The following is a 19,827-nucleotide window of genomic DNA, read 5'->3' as shown; positions in this document are numbered from 1 at the left end:
AAGGTATGCATTGCAATACTGATTGCTTCCTTCTAGTATTTGATTGCAACATTCTTTTCTATCATCAATGTTCTTGCACAATCCATGATGGATCCATTCCTTCTTTTAGCTATACCATTCCGCTGAGGTGTACTAGGGGTAGATACCTATCTCTTAATTCCTTTTTAAGTATAGAATTCATTTAATTCATTGGAAATGAATTCACCACCTCTGTCTGATCTCAAATATTTCAGCTTCTTTACAATTTCTTTTTCTACTCTTGCTAGATACCACTTGAATTTTTGAAAAGCTTCATATTTTTCTTTTAGATACATTATAGTCATCATTCTAGAATAGTCATCAATAGAAAGAATGAAAAAATTATATCTATTGTAACTTTCTATTGCAATAGGTCCACATAAGTCTGTATATACAAGCTCTAAGTCTTCTTTAGAATGATAGTTCTTTCTTTTGAAACAATTTTTTCCCATCTTACCAATTTGACAATTTTTGCATTGACCCATATTAGATTTTCTCAAGCTAGGAATACCTCTTACTATTTTGTATTTTCTTATCTTAACCAAGTTATCAATGTTCACATGACGTAATCTTTTGTGCCATAATCAAATTTCTTCTACTTAAGCAATAAAACATGAAATTTCATTGAGATCTAGATAGAATAGATTACCTTTTATTTGTTTTCTAGATCCAACTAGATTTCCTTTTCCATCTAGTAGTTTGGCCTTCCCATTCATAAATTCTACCTTGAATCCAATGTTATTCAACTGTGCCACATTCAGTAGATTATGTTTTAGTCCTTCAACCCAATAAGCATTATCACATCTAAGTGCTTTGGTTAATGAGATACATTCTTTTTCCTTTATGAAACAAGATTAATTGTTTCTAAATCTCATACTACCACCATCATAATATTCCATGTGCTCAAACTCTATTTTGTATCTATTCATATGATGTGAGCAACCACTATCAATAATCCATGTGTCATTTTTTCTAACATGAGAGATAAGTGTCATTTTATCTCCTTCATCATCAAAATCATCTTTTATAGCTATATATACCATTTCATCTTCACTGTTATCATAATCTTTAGCCATTAAACAATATTTTTTACCTTTTTCCTTGTAGTCCTTATATTTTTTGAATTCGTTCTTTCTTTTGTACTTATTTATTTTCTTTTCATCCTTTTCTTCTTTGTTTAATTATCTTCCAGCAATGTGAAAAACTTCTTCACAAGAAAAATAGATTAGAGTAATCTTACCTTTTTAATTCACTCTACCTTTGGAATATTTCCTTGCAAGTAGGGCTTCAATTACTACAAGATTACTGTCTAAACTTTCTTCTTCTTCATCACTTTCAGATTGAATGGCCTTTAATTTCTTACCCCTTTTTCTGAATGAAAGCTTGGCTTCAAATGCAAACTCAATGCCTTTGGAACTAGGGACATAGTTATCATAGTTATCTAACTCAAAAGCTTTTAGTCTTCCAACTAGAGTATCTAAAGTAATTTTCCTATTTTGATCACATCTTATTTCTTTAATTATACTCTAATTGCATAGATAGGAAGAAGGGTTATGAGTACCTTTCTTACAGTTGTTTTTTCATTAATGTCTCCTCTAGATACTTTGATTTTACTCATACTAGCTTTAATTCTCTTAACATATTTTGCAATATTCTTATCTTCTCTCATATTCATCTAATCAAATTTTCCTTCGAGACTTTCAGCTTTAGCTCTTCTTACATTATCATCTCCTCCATAGATATCTTTTAGTTTGATCCACATATCATAAGTTGTATTACAATTTTTGACTTCATCAAATTCATCATTATTAAGAGTAGAAGAAATTTCAATCAATTTGATGTTATGATTTTCCTTTTTAGCAATATCTTCAACTAATAATGTTCTAGTAGGAGTCCTTTCCATGCTATAAAATTGTCTTAGTTTAACTTGGGAATCTCTCTTGTGTAAGACATCCTGATCTTTAGCTTTGGTCCTTAAAACCTTCTTTGCAAGTACAAAAATCTCTAATACCAATTGTTGGAAATATAAGAGGAGTAACAAAGAGGGGAGGGGTGAATTATTTATCACTAAAATAAATCCCCAAACCCTTAGATGTTAGTACAAAACAAACTCTATGAAAACTCAACTCTGTTGAAGCTTGACAAACACACAGACAAAGTGTTGTAACTTGCTAAATATTGAAATAGCTTGGTAAATGCCTAATATGAAAATATTAAGATATTATCTATGATTAATATTACTTTAACTTAGTTGCATATACATAAGAGAAATAGCATGAACACACTTGACACCAATATTTTGTTAGAGTAAATAATTAATTTACTAATTATTTATTCTATTTACTTAAGCTTACTTAGGTAAATGCATTTCATTTACTAGTTGTAGTCTAAGAGTTAATTATAAGTTGTTGACAATATGGGAGTTTGTTCTCTGCTAAGTCATACTTATCCTCTCACATTGTTTGAGGACTTTCTACCTTATGTGGATATATTCTTAGTTGCCACACTTATCTCCTAGCATCTTCTAGCTTGTTCTAGGAGATTTCTTGAGCTCTTTATATTTGAGCTCCCTCATTGTATTTTCATAACAACATCTTTTCTATTGTAAATACATTTTTTCTTGTGTTTGAATATTTTCTCTCTCATGTCCATTTAGAGCTTTTCCCTAGCTCCACACTCTTTCTTCTTTGGCTTCTCTTTGATAGGTTTTCGCATGCAGGTGATCTTAGGCATCTTCGGAGTTGGATTTCATCTACTCCAACATATTTAATGCGGAAACCCAATTTGGAAAACACTACAAATTGCAACTAGTTACTAATTTTCACTCTTTTGAAGTGAGCCCTATTAAGATCGAACCCTATTAAAGGTTACAATACATGCTATTAGGTGTGACCCTATTAGAGGATTTAATCACCCTATTAAGAGTAACCTTGTTAGAGGTCTTTAGACAATTCAATAGAAATGCCACTTTGTTAGAGGATTTACAAATAGCTATTAAGCCAACTTTGTTAAGAGATTTAGATCACTGCTACAATGGTTAGAGAGTAACAATGAGATGACTTGATTCTTGATGTAACTAAATTGTTGATTATAGATCTTAATTATGGCTTGAATACTTTATCCTTCTTGATCAAATGTATCTTTTCATCTCAAAAAGGATATTCTTCTTATCCTTCTAATTCACTTTCTCTTGGAATCATCAAATCTTCAATTATATTCCACTATGTTTTTTTAATCCTCAACTTGACCTTATAATTATATCTTTCATATTCTCAAGTTGGCTCTAATACAACTTATAATAGTTAATATTCATCAACTTAGTTGGCTAGTGTAAGAATTTGTCTTAGGCCGAAATTCACCCAAGACTATGGAACTCAAATACAAGCACAATAGTAGACAAAAGAGAGAGTATGATCAGAATGATGATATATTCATTCAATATGCCATATCAGCCATATCAAGAGTACACTAGGATTGCTTGTATATAAAGGCCTCAAGAGAGCTTTTAGAGTGCATAGAAGTCAACATCATGGTATGTCATACAACCAGTCATATGTCCACTAGATATGGGCTATCCTCCATTAAGCACGAAAGTAAGTGCGATAATGTGAGGATAAGCCTAAAATGGTGGATCATGCAAATCAATGGTGTAGACAACATGTGCTCAATTAGGAGTGCAAATAACTATGTTGTCTACATGACAACTCAGTGAATGATGCAAAATCTAGTGTTGTAGACACCATGTATAATTAGAGTTGCGTACTTCTATGTTGTCAACATGACAACTCATAAGAGTACACAAACTCCTAAGTGACTCACCTAAATAAATGATAAAATAATGCATTAACCTAAGTAAACTTAAGTAAGTGTAAATAGTAAATGCTTATTTACACCAACACCCCCCTTAAGTGCAACTTAGGGGAATGCCCTTAAGCTTATGAAATCTAGGATGAAGTGCATGATGGGTTTCGACTACTAGGCCATGATAGGTACCCATGTACATAATGATATGTAATCTCTCATAAAGTGGAGAAAGAGGGAAAACCTCATGGGAAAATCCCTCCACTAAAAAGAGAGATAAATAGGGATGGATGGATGGATGGAGTAATCAAGACCTCCCCATTACGACATATATCTATTATATACAAAAGAGAATGATGAGAAAAGGAAGATAGATAGAATAGGCTCTCTCCCCAAAGAAGAATGCCTACAAGTGACTGCTCTAATGAAGAAGCTAATCCAAGACTACAGAATGGTGTTTCTCCCCTTAGGAAGAAACAATGCCAATGGTACAAATGAGATGCTACCACTATGTGTGGAAAGAATCCCATAGATAAGTGATGTTTATGAACCCTGCTCAACTAGCTGAAGAACTTCTCTCAAAGAACTATCTATCTCTTCAATAGATGAAGAAGCCTTTTGCAACTGCTGATCATAAGTATCCATAATCAGTTCAACCTATGATGATCGATCATGTAGAGAATGAACAAGAGAGTCAGATGTAGCCCTCATGAAAACTAAAGAAGGAGCCACTACATTAAGAAGAAGAGATAGATCATCAATATTGTCCCCCAAATCTATCACTAAATCTGGACTTGGAAGATTGGATGTATCTTGCAGTGCTGGACCTATCATTGTGGCTATGTATGCATGTGAAGTGAATTGATGTAGTGACCTCTTGCTACAACTATCAATAGAACCCCACATGTCTAAATCTGTTGAAGCACTATCACTAGTGTCACTATCAGTTTCCACATAATATGATGTATAGAGAGGATTAGAGGACAAGCTTGGTGAACTTTCCTCAAAGTGTACATCCTTCTCCACAAAAATCTGATTTGTCTCAGGATCCAACAGGCTATATGCCTTCACACTATTTTCATAACCAATGAAAGTATCAGGCCAAGGTGATTGTGCCTTGCATCCCCTAGAAGATGTGTTTGCCCATGCAAGATAACTAAAGACTTTGAAGTGTGTCACAATAGGTTTTCTACCACACTATGCCTCAAAAGGAGTTTTTCTGTCTAAGGCTGGATGAGGAGAACAATTAAGAATGTGAGTGGCACTTTTGACTGCTTCAACTTCTAATGATGGATCTAGAGACTTGGCTTGTATCATTCAACTTGCCATAGACTTAAGAGTTTGGATCCTCAAAGCTATGACATATATCTTATGTGGACTAACTGTTGTTGAAGTTAGTGCCCTCAAGTCTACAAAAGTCTTTAATTATTCTATTCACATACATGCTTCCATTATCCATTCTTAGAACTTTGATTGCTTTTCTTGATTTTTTTTCAACATGAGTCTTGAAGGGTAGAAACTTGTCCAATACTTCATTCTTATTATGAAGAAAATAGACCCAAGTGTATCTTGAAAAGTCATCAATGAAGGTCAGTATGTAGCAACCCTGGTTGACTGCAAAAGGACCTTTTATACCATTTGAACCATCTATAGAACGCCTAGTGCTTTTGAAGACTTTCCTTTCTATAACTTCCCCTCTAGATGCATATCCACTAAATATATTGAACATTCACCATGGGAAAAGTTGATTTGAGGTAGACCTTTGACCATTCTATTTGTGAAAAGTTGTTGAAGATAGCGGAAGTCAAGATGACCAAACCACTAATGCCATAATTGCATTATTGAATTTGATTGTGATAAAAAGGCTTTTGAAGGAGACTTTGGCACAAAATGGGAGAAAGAGTACAATCTTTTGTTATGATTCACTTTCCCCACTACAACCAAGGAGTCACCTTTAAGACTATACACCTTTATTGAGTCTAGAAGGAACTCAACTCTCTATCCATCTTTGAGGTGAGAGATTTGGTAGATTGACAGGAGATTAGAACTTAAGTTTGGAATATAGAGAACATTTTAAAGTTCTCCATTTTTCATCTCCACATTTCCTTTTCCTTCAACTTCCATTTTTATATCATCTCTCACAAAGATGTGTGGTACCTTTGATTACTTCATTGAATAAAAATCCTCCTTTGAAGAACCCATATGATATGAGGCACTTGAGTCAAATATCCATTATTTTGAAGAGTTTGAATTAGCCATGAGTGCTTGCACTTTGCCCTTTGAATTGGAAGAAGGCCCTTTATCTTTATAAGCATTATGCAATGGAACATTATGTTTCTTCATGATGTTGGTCAACTCATCAATCTTTTTAAGATAACACTTATATTCTTCATGATCCATTTTCTTGCAATAGGCACATTTTTTCTTCTCCTTATTGTTGTTGTCCCCCTTCTTGTTTGAATTTGAGGAAGACTTGCCTTGTTGATTGGATTGTGGTGTTGTCTTTTCTACATCCTCTAATTTGTTCTTCCACTTCTTTTTCTTACCCTTTCCTTTATTTGAAGACTATCTAGCCAAATTTTGAGAACCCTCATTGTTGGCCACCAATGCTTTAGACTTAGGTGGTTTGAGAATCTCCATTGATTTCAACTTCTTTTCTTCGGTATCCAATAGATCAACATATTCATCAAAAGTTACTTTCTTGTAGGTAAACCCTAAGGTAGTCTTTCAGGTGTTAAAAGAAGATACAAATGTGGAATACTCGGATGGAAACTTGTTATGTATGAGATAGATCAATCTGTCATCTTTGATAGAACCCCCACAATCAGTAAGCTTTGGCCTTAGTTTATTCACCTTGATGATGAAATCCTATATTGTGTCATATGACTTAGGATATAAGGAGACAAGCTCATCTTCAATTTTGAAAACATCCTCTTCAGACACTTTACCATATAGGTTTTTGAGGGTATCCCAAGCTTCCTTGGATGTAGAACATTTCTTAATTTAATACATGATCTTATCATCAACCCCCAAACATATATCACCTAGGGATTTCCTATCAATTGCTACCCAAGCTAAAATATCACTTGCTAATACATTATCACCTACTGGCTTAGGAAGAGTACCATCTACATATTCTGAAACTCCATTATGCATTAAGTGATACCACATTTTTATGGACCATGTAGCATAGTTATGTGGAGTTAATTTTGGAAACTTAAAATTTCTCATAATGCATGAAATGAAAGAAAATTGTAGAAAGAAGAGAACACAACACCAAGAACACCCACCCTTTTCACTAAATCAAGAAACCCCCCCAAAATAGATGCTTTGGGCACTTTATCAATAGTACAATTACAATGGGCCACTTGCCAATTTTAGCCTTTGTAGACTTTTAATTTTTCTTGTTACAACTTCTATAAGAACTACAAATCTAGAACTTTACAATGTGCTACAATTTTGAAGCAATATAAAGCAAAGAAAGGCCCTATTGCTAAAAGTGACAATTTTGTCCACACAACCTTATAAATTGACTATAGATCTGGAAAGTAGATGAAAAATAATGCACTTCAAAAAAAAATGAAACCTATTTTTGACTCTAGATGTGCCCGTACGGAGTGTTTGAAGTTGCAAAATGCAGGATTATGCAGGTGTAGTCACCAAGAAATGAAAATTCTGACAAATTTGTTCACCAAAACTAGAAAAAATCTGCACCACTGAAATGTTTAAGAAATTCTACCTAATTTCAAAAAAAATTACACCTAATTTGGAGTACAGATGACTAAGATATGGCCTCCCAAACTCGAACTACAAAATCAAAAATCAATATGGAGAGGGGTTGCATCAAAAAAAGACAAGATTAAATTTCATAGTCATACAGTCATCACAAAAATTCTAATTTGGCTAGGAATAATGGTTAGACATCCATCAAATTTAGGCTCCTGAACCTGATGACATCAATGACTCCAAGGCTAGTAATGACATCAGCGATGATCTTAGCCATACAAAATTGTATGGATTGTATGAAACTGTATGAATGACTGAAAGTGTAGGATGAGTCAATGATGATGTGGGTTGAGTAGAACTATATGATGGATGAGTTGGATTGCCACGTAATGTTGGGTCCACCATCTACATGGGCAAATAATGAAATGCTGCATGGCATGTGTGGATTGAAGTATTTTGTGGCTATGGCAATTAACCAACAAGTGTCCCATGGCAAGGGGTTTTCAATATAGCCATCGTCGATTTAGCGAGTGAAAATTTTAACTTGCAATGTCAAATTGAAAGGTTTTACGAGCATTAGAAATATTTATTGCATTCATCAGAGATCACTATTTTTCGTTGAGAAAATTTGAAGGTTTGCCAAAGAAAACCTGTGATGCCAGAATGCAACAGTGGTCGCTAGAAAGAACTCTGTGGGCTTGTGGATATTTGCAAGTTAGTCCCGCATGCGTGGGAGTATGGGCTCCAATTTTGTTTAAATACAATGCAATGGAGACATTTGATAACAAAGCCGTGGTTAGGATTTGTGACTGTCAGTTCGACTTGTTGAAATGAATGCCAAATTATGTGAATTTTGTGACCCCACTAGTAATTAGATGCATAGAAATGTTGTACTACCTAAATTTGTAGAGGCCAAACATTGAATGAATCTGTCGATTAAAATACCCTGTGATAATAATAAATAAACCTTCAAAATTACAAAGCTAGGATTTGACAGCTCAGTTTCAAACTATAAATTAGGGCCTCTAAGTTCTGAATTGCAAAAAAATTTCCCTCAGGATAAACTTTAGCCCAACATAGGAAAATTTATAGTTGATCTTCATTGAATCAATGCTTTGGACATAATGGCGATGTCAGCTCTGGCTCTAGATGCTCCCAATTTCTCCAGATTTGGATTGAGGTGCTGAAGCTTGAATGGTCTCGAATGACTATGTGTTGAGAATCTCCCTCAACTCTAATACCATATAAGAATTTGGCTTAGGCCAGAATTCACCCAAGACCAAGGAACTTAAACACAAGCACAATAGTAGACCAAAGAGAGAGTATGATCAGAATGACGATATATTTATTCAATATGCCATAGCGGCCATATCAAGAGTACACTAGGAGTGCCTATATATAAAGGCCTCGAGAGAGCTTCTAAAATGCATAGAAGTCAACATCATGGTATTTCATATAACCAGGCACATGTCCACCAGATATGAGTTATCCTCCAATTAGCACAGAAGTAAATGCAATGATGTGAGGAGAAGCCTACAATGTTGTATTACACAAATCAGTGGTGTAGACAACATGTGCTAAATTAGGAGTGCAAATAACTGTGTTGTCTACATGACAACTCAGTGAATGATGCAAACTCTAGTGTTGTAGACACCATGTGCATAATTAGAGTTGCATACTTCTATGTTGTGAACATGAGAACTCATGAGAGTACACAAACTCCTAAGTGACTCACCTAAATAAATAATAAAATGATGCAAAATAATAAAATAATGCATTAACCTAAGTAAACTTAAGTAAGTGCAAATAGTAAATACTTATTTACACCAACAGCTAGAACCAACAAAAAAATCAATTGAATTCAATATGCCAAAAAAAAAATCCTTTGTTAGTTGATTTTTCTCAGTAGACACTAACTCAGAAACAATTTTCATGTGTTAACAAGGTGAACTCAATTAATACTTCATATTCAAAGATGTTGCTTTGGTAACTAAGTAAGCTTGATTAACACTATATCCATCCAGCACTTCATTAACTGAGTTAGCCCAGTTAACACTTAACTTTTGCAAACTTTTCTTTGACGCCTAAGTGAACTCGGTAGACATTTTCTTACAAACTCTAGAATGCTCAATGGACATAGAAAAATGTCTTCGATTCCCAAGTGAGCTTGGCATACATGACTAGCAATGATATGACATTTTGTGTAACATCAAAGACAATACACAATTAATCAATTGTATTCAACAAGTGACAACCCACTCCTTTATAGCTAGTGTCAATTCACATGAAATCTCTTCTCATACCATTTTTACCAAGTGCTTGCACCCATGTATCAATTTCTATTAGCTCATGGCTGCAATGTTTATCATCATTGAGAATATTTCTTGACATCTTAGCTAAACATAAATGATTTCTTTTCTTCTATGAAAAATTTACACATATTTTGAGGTCACAAATATGTAAAACCCTAAATTCTATTTGTAATTTCTATGAGTTTCCTCAACCCTAAGGTTTCTCCTTGTCTTATTGGCATAAATTTTGTTCCATGATTTATTCCAAAATTATATTTCAAGGTAAATGTATGGAATATGATGATTTTGAGCTTATTTTCTTAAACACATATTTTGAGATGAATTTTTTGTAAATGTCATGTATCTATTCATTTTTTCCATGTTTTGTTTAGTCCAAAGGTTTCTTCTTATCATATTGGCACACAATGGCTGATCCTAAAGTTAATTTTAAAAGGAGAACATTGGGAATTTTTTAAGGTTTTTGTCTATTGTAGACTGTGCAATGCAAAAGTTTCATGGAGAAAAGAATGGAAGCAAATTGCATGAATGAAACTTTCAATTTACATTAACTTCTATAGACTTTCCTCTATTAACTAGCTGATAAATAGGAAATATGATTAACATGAACAAATTTCCACAATCATTCATAGTAATATTCTAGATTTGATTGTGTTCCATATTTTTGTACCGATGTTTCAAATCAGACTCTGTAATCCTCATTAGGATGTGAAGATCTAGAGGAGAAAAATGATGGATCATAGAGTGTGATTTGAAATGTCGATGCAAAAATGTGGCACAAAATCAAATCTTGGAAATATAATGCTAGGTTGACTATGCATATTTTATTATTGTGCAAGTTCTATTTTTTTAATTTCTCAATCTATCTTTCTAATTGGTTAGAAACTTTTATTGCTCAATCTACCTTTTTAATTGGCTAAACCTTTTCTTAAATTGAGATCATGAATATCACTCCTACTTAGTTAGAGGATTTCTCTTCTAAATTAGCTTATTTATATTTAGAAAACCTAACCAAATCATGTTAGTCTATTGATGTAGTCCTTTCTTGTTTTTGATTAAATTAAGTGTGGTAGAGCCCCAATCTATTATAAATCTAATCAAACCATCTAGATTTGAATTCAAACTAGAAATAAACAACATCCAAAAATTAAAATTAAAATAAAATAACCCAAAAGTAATAGAAATGAAGGAAAATTAGAGCAAATAGAATGAAACACATTTATTTTAGACAAACAATTTTAAAAAGAAAATCTGGGAGCATTCAACAAGGATAAGATTTAATACTAAGAATTAGGCCCAATAGAACAATTTGTGATTACTATGTTTAAATAGATTGACATTTTTTTCTATAAAGAACTATCCAAGGAGTTGCATTAGACTTTGGGGGATAAAGGTGCATAATGTTTTCAAACCCAATAGGATTGGTTGACAAGTTAGACAAATGAGTCACCAAACACAAAAGAGAAATTCTAGAATCCAAAGTAAGGGAATGAAAAATAATAATGGGATCAAGTCAACACTAAATAGAGTACTAGAAGGATTACAAAAAATAAAAAATCATGAAAAGAAAGGACCACCATAGAAACATCAATGTCTATTAAAGAGACAAGGGTCACTAAAGTATCAACTAGACCTAAGATGATATGAACCATAGACGTAGGAGAAATAGTTAGAGACACAACCCTACATGTCCAAGGGACATGTAGAGTCATGTCTCTAAATGAGACTGCCTCTTCAACATTTATATATGTTGAGTTTTTGGATTTCTAGAAACATATCAATATACACATATTATTACTAGCAATCTGCATATGAGATATCTACACTAAACAAAGAATAATATCAATATTATTCATTGCATAGTTTGAACACAAGAGTAAAAGATCAGAATAATCTTGAAGCACTACATACTTCATCCATTGTGTACTACTATTGACTAGAAAGGTTGTGTAAGATTACCCGATCATAGCAAATCAAACCATTGAATTAGAAATTAATCTCTACCTAGATTCATTTCCTTAATGGTTAATATCCTTTCTTTTTATTGGTTTTCTATTTGGATGAGATATCTTTTTGGTGTTACTTTTATAAATTCCTAAAATTTATTTATTTTGATGATTAAAAGATAAATTTTAATGTTATAAGTTTTAGTTGGTGCTCTCCGTTTTCTCAAAATAATGATAATTTATAAAATGAAATATGAGTAAATAAAATGAAAAAAAAAAAAATGAATGATGCCCAATGTATTGTACCTTTAAAACACTTATAAATTTGGATTAAGGATATTTGTATACCATTAAATAAATAAAATTTAGTTTAATTGAGTCCATTTAATAATTACATTTCAAAACACCCTTTAAAGCATTCACATTAGATTATGGACAAGAGATCTTTGGCATTGGAGAATGCCAAACTATTAGCAAGATAGCTTGTGTGTGGGTATCTAGTTAGAATGGTAAAAATAGACAACTTGAAATAATTTGGGTGGTCAAGGATGTTTAATATTTAGCAAAAATTATTGTCAATTAGGAATATTTTCCATTTATTGAAAATAATTTAATGTGATAGTTAGTAAAAGATGTATATATAGATTATTTGGAATCTTAACAACGCATGCTTTTTATTTTGAACTAGTTTTGTATGTGTTACCTACATATATTTATAATGATGACTTGCATTAGTATTATGTAATTCCATAGTTGTTAGTTTTATCATTACTAGTTTAGAGGATCATTATTATCAACTTGACTTGCATGAATGTTACATAATATGATCATAGATGGACATGCCACCATCTATCATCTATTATCTATGTAAAAATGTTGATTGCATGAATGATCCATAAAGGTCTGTATAGAGCCTACTATTCTAGATAACATAATCTTTAGTCATGACCCCTCTATTTATCATCCCCATCTCATGTTGTACTGGACTGGAAGCATCACTGCACCATAATTTGGCTATAGTCTAGCTGGTATTAATCAATGGCCTTAAATGAATAGAGTCTTGATCAATTTTGTTTACTATTAAAAAAATATCCAACTTCTATACCACCCTCATTTGGACCCAGAATTTAAGGAAGAAAATAAATGACTCCCTTCACTTTTTCTTCTCTCATTCAAACTATTAGTGTCCTATCAAGACAAGGACATACACTCACACTTTTCACCCTAAGATAAACCATGTAATAAAAGATAAATCAAAATTAGATCTATTATTCGCATATATTTTTTCATTGAAAATGTTAACTACATCTAAAGATATAATTTTGGCCCACTTTTAACTAATATTAGTCTCCCTATCTTTACTTTTAATTTTATCTAAAATACATTTTCCCAATTTTTTTTTAAGTTTTCCAACCACTTATGAGTTTAATCAAACACCATACTTAAGCATAGATCACTGGCCTTAATAAATCCATTGGGCATGGAGTCACTAGTAGAGAATGATGCATTATCCCACCTGTAACTTCACAAAATTTTGTAACTAACAAAAAAACTTTGAGAAGCTCTAGAAAGCCTTAAGAATAGCTATGCTCATCTTGGAAAGCTAAAAACCTACTCCACTATTTACAAGTATTTAAAAAAATAAAATTGAACAAATCCATTTACTAGCTTGTTGAAGTAGCTTCCCTTCCTCCAAAGCCACTTTCTCTGAATCATCACATATGATAGTTAATCTGTAAAGCTTTCAATACAGTAAAAATCACAACCTTGGCCTTAATTGGGCCTATAACATTAGTTTTTGTGCTTCTAATTTGTAGAAGCATAATGATGATGATGTACTTGATGGTTTTCTATGATATTTGATCAAATGTTTACATTATTATTTTTGAACTGAAACATTAATATGGTGGTGTATTTTTCTATGTTGTTATAATAATAATTTGCTAATTTGGTTGCTTACATTTTTGTATTTGGTTCCAATATTTATAGAATTTTAGTCATTTATCTTAATCTTTAATTCTTTTTTCAGAGAAGATCCACTTGTAATTTATTGACATATCTATTCATTTTTCTCAATTGATTCTCATATAGTAGTCTATATAAAGAAATTCACTTTTTGGATTCATTTATATCTTCTTGAAGCTCTCCTCCTCCACTATTTTCCTAATTGGAGGCACCTTGAGAAAATAATTCCCTAAAGCACTTCCTTCTAGATTTGCTATGATTTTTTTTTTCCTATTACTAAAGTACTCTTGTAATTTATTTTCTTAATTTTGTAATTCATATTGTGCTTCTATGTAAGCATGAAATTGGAAATTATTATACACTTCTCAATTTGATGATTATACTTCTCTATCAAATCTAGTGAACTAATCTCTATGTTAGATCTTCGTGGAGTACTTTTTGATATTTTGCTTCTTTGTTAGATATAGTAAACTAATCTCTATGCTAGATCTTGGCAGATTACTTTTTATGGCATGGTTTATGGATCTTTGATCTTTGTGTAGATTGTTGCTTGTTTTGTATGAATTCCACTTCTCTCATTCATGAAGAAACTAGAAATTAAAGAGTTGTGAATACCTATAGCTAGGAGGTTGCAACTAGGATATTGGTGTGAGAAAGATTGGTGCCACGAATTGTGCTACTCAAACTTGCAATTTTTTGTGGTTTCAAATAGATTCCTTCTACTTTTATCAATGGGTGAACATGTGATTTCTAGGATTTTTTTGTCCTCTTTTTATTCCTTTCACTCTAGTCTTTACATTTCACACATCTCCTACATTCTTACCATTTACTACTAATTTTTTTCCATCAATTAATATCATGAATATAAAGATAAGAGATCTCCTACATAATTTAATATACAACATATCTATATAAATAGAGACTGTTATTTTTAAATCTTAAAGAAAATAATTCTCAATCCTACATTTACAATCAATTATCACCTTGCAAACAAGGGCAACAAAGAGGAACATATATGTATAGTTAACTAACACCTTGGAAATCATGGCAACAAAGTGGAAATAGGGCTATCCTATGAGCTAAGAGTTTTGATTTTTCTAAAGATATTCCCTAATTGTTGGGAAAAATATTTACAGAGATTTTGTATTTTTTTTGTTTGGCTAGCTAATCAAGGATTAAATTATTCTTTTCCTTAAAAAACCCTAGCACATATAGGAAGGTCACAACCATTTACGTACCTTATATATAATAACATTTTGTACACATGTCAACCAAAATTATTGATACAAAATAATATTATTGGTAGGATAGGAAGGGTTGTTTATCTCATATCACATTGTCAATTCTCATTAACAAGTTTTTGTAACCTTTGTTATTGCTAGTGGTTCCGCCCTACTATTTAGAAGGCAATATATCAATAGAATCTATTCTTCCATCTTTACATGTGAGCTACATTAGGGAGCTAATCTAGTTCCATAGTAAGCAACAACATCTCTACCAATTTTTAAGTCATCAATATATGAGCCAAATCCAAATATAGGTCTCATAGGTCATTTAGATTAACTTGTATCAAAAAGCCTCTCTTTACCTTTTGAAAAATTTCATAAAAGAATTAAATGTTATTGATAGATGGAAAATGGATCTAATTAGGGGTAAATGTAACTATACATACATAATAAGCATGTCTCTCTAGAGGATGGTGTACTAGTGAAATCCTTCTATGAGGTCAAACCAAAGCTCATGTCTCTCCTCCTTCCCAAAGATAATCAAGTTTTTGCTATACACATTTTTTCTAACATGTCACTCTTTGTCATTCCTATTCTCAAAGAAATAAAAGTCCAAATCGTCATGATTCTACTCATATCTTTTTGTTTTACATCTGTGATTCAAGTTTAGTCATAAAATTATCCTTAGAACTTCATGAAGTTTCTTGATGAAAAATTCCTCAACTTTAGCGCATATCACTATGTGAGGAATTGTGAATATTTTATAGTCCATGGTAGAGAAAAAAAATGAGCTAACTATATGAAATGACAACCACCTAATGTTGTAGTCTCAATGGTGTAGGGGTTGAAGGTCTTGATTAGTCAATTCAAGGAAGCAATTTTGGTGTGTTAAGGTTTCAATAAAGAGTGTTTAGTTTCAAGCATCAAATATGTTATAGAAATACTCTTTTTCTATTTTTTTAATAAGGCCTATATTTAAGGCCAGGGTTAGTCAAACTTGGAGCATCCAACAAGGATCATATTTAGGACTGAGAATTAGGCCCAACAGAGAAATTTTGATTACTAGGTTGAAAAATATTGATATTTTTTCTATAAATAACTATCCAATAAGTTGTATTATACTTTGGGGGAGAAAGGTGCATAGTGTTTTAAAAACCAATAGGACTAGTGGAAAAGTTAGACAAGTGAGTCACCAAACACAAAAGAGAAATCCTAGAGTCTAAAGAAAGGGGGTGAAAAATAATAATGGAATCACCCTTTAAAGTATTTACATTAAATCATGGACAAGAAGGCATGGGCATAAACATACATATACAAAGATATATAAATATGTGTGTATGTCTGTGTGCACTATAGAGAAAACACATTTCATATGATAGATAGATTTGGAAGTCAAACTAGCATATTTTTTTTACACATAAATATGAGTTGTATAGATCATTAGATTGGAATGAACATTCTCTTATGCATAGTTGTAGCATCATGTAAAATTGACAAATATTTTTGTTCATATGTTATCATTAGTATACCTACTAATATTTTGAAATATTGGTTTTGGTGGTATTGAAAAGTTGACTATGTAAGTCAATTGATAGTACAACACTGCTTCTCATCCATTGCCAGTTTGTAACAAGCATGCTATGCACCCTTGTTTTTAATATTATTTCTTGTTTCTGATTTCAATAATGCATATTTAATAGCGGGTTTCTTCTTTTATGAACTACAATTGGTTGCAAAACCAATATGGGTAATTAATTCCTTATTTATATGTCAACAGGTATGGTCGGTTGGTTGAATGAGTAGTCCAAAAAATGGATGATGTTTAGTCAAGAGGGCTCCCAACTTGATGTATTTGACTACATTGTGCTCAATCAGCCAAAAATAGGGTATGGGAAAGGTGTTCTAGTAATGTAAGATTGGAGTATGAAAATGTATATTTACTTTAACTGGACTTCCAACCCAAAGAATTTTTTTAATGAGATGTCCAACTATTGTATGCAGGAAGGAGCAGGGGATTTGAATGTTGGGGATGCTACTATAGGTGCAATAGTTAAAGGAGTAATTATTTCTTGTAGTTTTATTCTCATCTTCTCTGAAACTAGAAAAGTTGTCATACGTGTATTTCGTACAATACTATAAATGAAGTGTCATTGATTAATGTTAGAAAGGAAAAAAATGCACATAATTTGGACAATATTGAAAATGAAGTTTCTTTAGGTCAGTATGGTGCTTCACTATTCGAACCAAAATATTCTATGTGGGGTTGCATGTATCATTGAAAAAAACATTTTGGAGGCAAACTATTCTATTTCTATACATACATAGCATGTGGAAGTTTAGGAGGTTATAGATTCTAGGATTTGAGAAGACTGAAAATGCACAGATTGGTAAAGCACAATTAAATTTCATTCTAGCATAAACATATGGGCATTCTAGGGGAAAACAAAACTCACAAAGATGAGGTTTCACTGAGAGGTTAAAGAAATACCACAAGAGGGGGGAGATGGGCATTGACTACCAAATGAGAGTGAGACATAGTATGCAAGAAAAATGTATGCATGAATCAGTATGCATAGAATATGGTGTACAATGTTACAATGATCTCCTCAGGGAAGGCAAGAAAGAGATTGTTAATGAAATGATTATTTACAAAAATTATCCAATGAAGGAGGAGAGAAGGAATAGGATTTTACATTTGTTTGAATTTAAGAAAATGCACATAAAATTAGTTAGCAATTGTCATGTATAGTATTTTTTTTGTTTGCAAGTGCAACATGGTATTTACATGCATGATAAAGTGCTCTAAAGTGACAAATTATTTAATGATAGGGTTTTACTATGGGAAGTCATAAGGGTAGATGTAGTCTTTCAAGAGTGATCAGAGGAGGGATATTGAAAGGAGGAACAAAGTCAACATGCATGATAAAGCTTCATCAATGGTAAAGGTAATGCACATTTTTTTGGTGACTGATGATGTGTATAATTGTAGAGGAAATTGAGGTCACTATTTGGGGTTATAAGGTTGAATAATCCTTTCCATGATTTGTTTAACAATGAGATTGCACACTACTATTTTGGTAGGATGTTTTTGACATGGTTCATGGTGGGATCTTGGAGGGATCAGTTGAGTTTGTAGACAAGGGTCCTAATTTGAACAAAAGTCCAGAGGAGAAATATCCAATGTAGTCTTATGATAGGACAAAGAGGTTTTTGGAAAGGAGGAAAAAAATTAGTCTGAAAGATAGAAGAATAGCAGAATACTAGGTATATTGCAATGTCACTGCAAAACATGTATGTTTCTTCCTATTTAACTACATTGCAATACCATGTTGTGCCAATATTCTTGCATACAGAGTCAGTTTTTGTAAAATTTTCTAATTTCAATTTAATCATCCAATTCCTATGTATCTGATGTTCAATTTAAAATGTGGATGTCATAGGGAAACCCACTTAAAGTACATAAAAGGCCTCAAGAGGATGCAATAGAATTTTCACCAACAAAACCTCCTCTACTATGAGTAGGAGGAAAGAATAGTTCAAGATAGTCTTCTAAGCTACAAAGAAGGTGGGATACAAAGCAAGTAAAGATTTCTCTTTAGGAGGTGAGAGATTTGCCAAAGGAGGTATGTTGTCATTCTACTACATAGGTTTGTGTCCATAAATTGAATATATTTCTCCATGTATCTTTCACTCAAAGTTAGCATGCATTTTTTCTTGATAATTCATGTTCCCTACTAGTCTCATAGGGTGGTCACTATCTTGTTCATGGTGGGAAAGGACAAGGTGTTGCAATTTATTATGATAGTGAACCACCTCTGACATGTAGTGTAGTTGAGCATGGCAGGGCCATTTCTAGAGATGATGGATTATGTATCTCCTGAGTCCATAAAGTTTTTATACTGGGACATATTTTTTGTGTGCTATGAATTTTGAATTTATCCACTAATCCATCCATATCAGTTCCAATTTCTAAAATTCACTTATGGGATGTGTCAAGACAACATTCCCTTGATACTATCAAGTGCAATTCAAACATGGAAGAAATGGATGAAGTGGTATATTTTATTGTACTCTCTCACTGGTCCTTTTTTTGGGAAATTATGTTGTTTTGGAATGGGGACATTTTGCATATATCTCTTTTTGGATATTGTTTCCTTGTGATCATCTTTGTGAGAAAAATAAGAAGTTTAGAAAGGTGATGGCTTTATATGTTCTAGGAAAAGGTGACAACATTGACCATCATATATATGGAATCAAGTTTTGGAGACTAAAAAGGCTAGAAATAGTGACAACAATGGCCATCCTATCATCAAAAGGGCCAGTGTAAGGATTCGATCTGTTGGGATTACCCTCTAGCAATGCACAAGAACCTAAGGAAGTGGGATCAATTTTAAAATGACATTAACTCTATTGCACAAAATAGATAGTGGAGGGGGGAATGAGAATGAGCTCTTAATTGTAGCCATTCCTAGTGGCATTTTGAATAACACATTTATGCAACTTATTTAATAATGATTGATGTTTATGTATCAATGTTTTAATTATGTGCTATTGATTTTTCATGGGAATTTTCTAATGAATCCTATATGTTAATAAATATTATCATGTGATAATTCATGAATGAATGAATGAATTTTAGATGGGTGGGGAAAGCGGGGGTGGTGGGTGGTGTGGTGGGGTGCACAAATGAGCTTCCACCTTCACATGGTTAGCCCTAATTAGTAAAGAATATTAAACTATTTATGAAACCAAGTGAAGATTAACATTAACCTATGATTACCTAATAACTAACCATGTCAATCTCTTGGTTTTAGGCAATGCAAAAGGAGTCCATAG

Source organism: Cupressus sempervirens, chromosome 8, assembly GCF_028749045.1.
Source record: "Cupressus sempervirens isolate cs-2001-9-10 chromosome 8, ASM2874904v1, whole genome shotgun sequence".
NCBI lineage: Eukaryota > Viridiplantae > Streptophyta > Pinopsida > Cupressales > Cupressaceae > Cupressus > Cupressus sempervirens.
The sequence above is the reverse complement of the archived record's forward strand: the minus strand, read 5'-3'. Positions refer to the sequence as shown.